The sequence below is a fragment of the Lolium rigidum genome, chromosome 3 (assembly GCF_022539505.1).
Source record: "Lolium rigidum isolate FL_2022 chromosome 3, APGP_CSIRO_Lrig_0.1, whole genome shotgun sequence".
NCBI lineage: Eukaryota > Viridiplantae > Streptophyta > Magnoliopsida > Poales > Poaceae > Lolium > Lolium rigidum.
Genome location: NC_061510.1, coordinates 96,571,132 through 96,574,902, shown reverse-complemented (window position 1 = coordinate 96,574,902; position 3,771 = coordinate 96,571,132).

Genomic DNA, 3,771 nt, shown 5'->3' with positions numbered 1-3,771 from the left:
TGCATCCAAGGGATGCACACGGCTTTTTTTATTAGATTATTCACAACATCTTACAATAGAAATACAAAAGATCAAACTCGAAGCCACCTCACTAAACCTACAGAGGGATGAAGGGGGTGACAATACACCAACTCACATCATCGAAATAACCAAATGTTTTCCCAAGCCGCCCAATAGCATGTGAGAAACACATCCAGTCAAGCAGACTCTCAGCGCACGCCAACACACACACCACAGAAATCGCTACCGCCGTCTTCCGCGTACCCATCTTCAAGAAGGATCACCGCATTGACCTTGTCAGACCTGCCGTCGATGTCACCATGACGCCAGACAACTCCACCATCCTGCACGTGTCCTGCAGTTCGCGCCCGTCTTCGATACCCTGCAGCTCCACGCCGCCGAGAACCTCAACATCAACGTGGTAGATGAACACCACTCCACCAAATATCCACCTCCATCTAGCCACTGCTCCAAAAATGATTCCCCAAGAGGTAGAACGACACAGGGAGCGTCGTCATCATCCGATCAGGGAGACCCGGATCTAGGGTTTCCCCCGGAGCAGCACGAGTGAGTAGCCGCAGACTGCGACGATGATACCTTCAAGAAGGAAGCGATGCTTAACATCGCCATTGCCCGCCAATCGTGGCACGGTTTTCACCGACGGCCGCTAGTCCCCAACTCGGCAAGAGCCAGCGTAGAGGCCAGCAAACATGATGCCTTTGCAAGGGAACGACGCCAATAGCCGCCGCCATCATCCGCCCAAGAACGAAGTCAAGGCGCGGTTTTCACCGGTGGCTCCTTCACCGCTAGCTCGTCGTCGACTAGATCTTCATCGCTGGAGTAGACGGATCTCGTGATTCCGGCTCACTCTCAAGACCTCTTGGGTCTGCCGCTGTTCAGAACGTAATTCCGGCTCTTCCAAACTAATACAGTATATATTGCAATGTTCATCGGCTGGTACCTTTTTTTAGACCATAGCAGAAGTTGTACTTTTTGGTTAATTAAGATGCAGGTGTTCAGTTAATTAGTTAAAACCTAACGAAAACCAAGACAAACAAAGCAAGCAGGGGTGGATCTACATTAGGGCTGACATGGGTCATATCCCACCTAGGGTTTATTCACCGCCTTTCTTTCTTTGTTGGGTCGGTCCGGAAAAACTCTGATCTTAAGGTATTTTTTCTCTGTTATGGCCTCGCATATGGGTGTGTGTATTAGTCGATGTAGAGGCTGGGGTCATCATTTTTTTTGAAAAAAAAAGGGTCTAACCCAACCAAGAGTTTTTGGTGTCCTTTTGTCCATGCTGTCCAAAACGGACCGCGTCAGTCCGTTTGAGTCACACCGCTTGGAATGACTCAATGACCAAGATCAAAAACACCACTCCACCAGAACCAGACGGCCTCTCACCGTTGCCAGAGATGAAGAAACTAACCTATCGAAAAGCTACGCCGACACGAACGCTGACGAACATCATCGAGGGCAACCTCCTTGTCTATGTGGGTATTCATATAAGCGAAAACATACCTTCAAAGTTCAAAGTGTTCACAATATGTTTGCGCCCCGCAAGACAAAAAACAATTGATCTCAAGGTATACAAGATGCTGAAAACAATGGGTAGTGCCATGGTTTGGTGAATCTGGAAAGGAAATCCGGCGTACGTCCGCTTTGCTTCAAGATGACCAGGTCGCATCCACTGACCACTCCCGCTACCTTGCTCACGAGAGGCGGCCAAGCAGCAGCTAGCAGGCAGCAAGCTAGGCTCTACTGGACTGAACCGAACTGGAACGTATACTAAAATTCTGTTCTTCGAACCGGGGGATTTAATGTCACGATCTAAGTGACTGTTCCTACAGGAAAAAAAAGTTGCCTAATTAGCCATTCCGTTGAGCATGCCATACTTGCTCTTTACTCCGTGGCCATGCCTTGCTTTGGCTATTCCATGGACCATTAATTCCTCCCTCCGTCACGCCCTCGTGCCCGCACCTGCTTGAACGTGCGGCACCTTTCATCGAGATCACTTGACTAACTTGGGAACTCGGTGAACACGGCAGGTACGTACGTAGCTTGCGTCCATTGAGTTGGATCGATCACCCAATGTGAACGAACTTATTTTGATCTGAGAAAACCTCGCGCGCGAGCAAGGTCCTGCCCGGGGGAGGCACCCACCGGCACCGGTGCACCGCCGCGCGCGCGCGCCAGACTGACACGACCGCGCGCGCGCGAGTACGACGTACGGGTGACCCCTGCAAAAGTCGAGGCAGCAAGCACGCGCACACACGGGCTACGAGTTATATGCTGGCTTCAGTGAAGACGTCCTTGCTTGTCAAATCGTGTTCATTTGTTTGCAACGATTTCCAGCTTGATTTTTCAAGGTGCAGAATTAACCTGTGGTGGGATGGGGGCTCCGATCCGTTTGAGACTTGGGAGCAGCAGTTCCACGGAAGGTGGGCGATCACTCGCTCGCCCGAATCCTCGCATTCACCAGCTACATCAACAGCTTGGTCCACGCATACCACAAAAACCACCGTTGTAAATTGTAATCCATGGCCACCACACTAGCTATAGCATGACGCGGATAGCCCGGAGAAGAACGGGTGTCTCCTTTCTCCGCGGAAATCCTGAAGAAAGGGAGTCCTTTCCGCGCGGAAAATCTGAAGAAAGCGAGTCTGGCTAGCTTGTGGAGGAAACCTGGACGAATGCATGACACGGCTACGTACGTATCTCGTAGTGGCGTAGCTAGTGGACGTACGTATATTTCGGTTTTGGCAAAGACCACAGCACCGGCGTGGGCGCGCGGGCATGTGACGACGAAACCGCGAGCCACACGAACGAACGGATGGACGCATATGCAACAAATCATGGCCCCGCGTTTCATTGTGAGCTACAACAGCTTGCCCAGAGGCCAGAGCACAGCAGCTGCATCATGCCTGCGTACGTAGAACAAAAGCAGTGCCCAGGCGCGGCAAGCCGAGAAGAACCCGCCCCGGGTGGCGCCTCTGAAACCTCCAGACAAAAAACGGAAGCGCGTACCGCTAGCTCCACTTCTTCAGTCCGTCCGTTTTTTCAGTCCACAGCACAGAAGGGGCGTGACACAACAACAGTACGTCGGGACTCGGCAGTATCTGCGGTGCACGCACCACACACGTACCACGAGCACAAGGCGCCGGCGGCCATGATGATGATATCTCCCAACGGCTCGCCGTGTCTTTCTTCTTGCTGTTACGGCGCGCGGCGCGACTCACCGACGCGAGCGTCTCGTAACCATCTTCGCTACGCCTGCGTAACATAGCTCGGACCAACGCACCGAGCAGCCCCAGCTGACTCGTGCTCTACCGCTGCTCGGGGTCGACACGAAAACAAACGAAGCGATGTTAATAAGAGCCATTGATGCCCGATCACGGTGAAAGATCGGGGATCACGGTGGATCCCAGCCGATCCACCTAAATTGATGCCCGATCTTTCACAGCGAGAACCTGGGGTAGAGAATCCTTCCAACAACGCGATGAACGCAACCTGGAGAAGAGGGAACGAATCCAGCAAGCAATGGATTGATGAACGACCGCATCAAACCAAGAGCTAGACAATCCTTGATGAACACATGAACCTTCGCAGCGGATAATAATATATAAACGGCAGCGCCGTACCGCCGGAGGGATGATACACGTGAACACACGCAATGGGGAAAACCCTAATCTTTAGTCTAAACTTGTCTATCTAAAACCCTAGCCGTGCAATCTCCTTATATGAGAGGGAGAGCTGGCCGGCCGGCCCCCT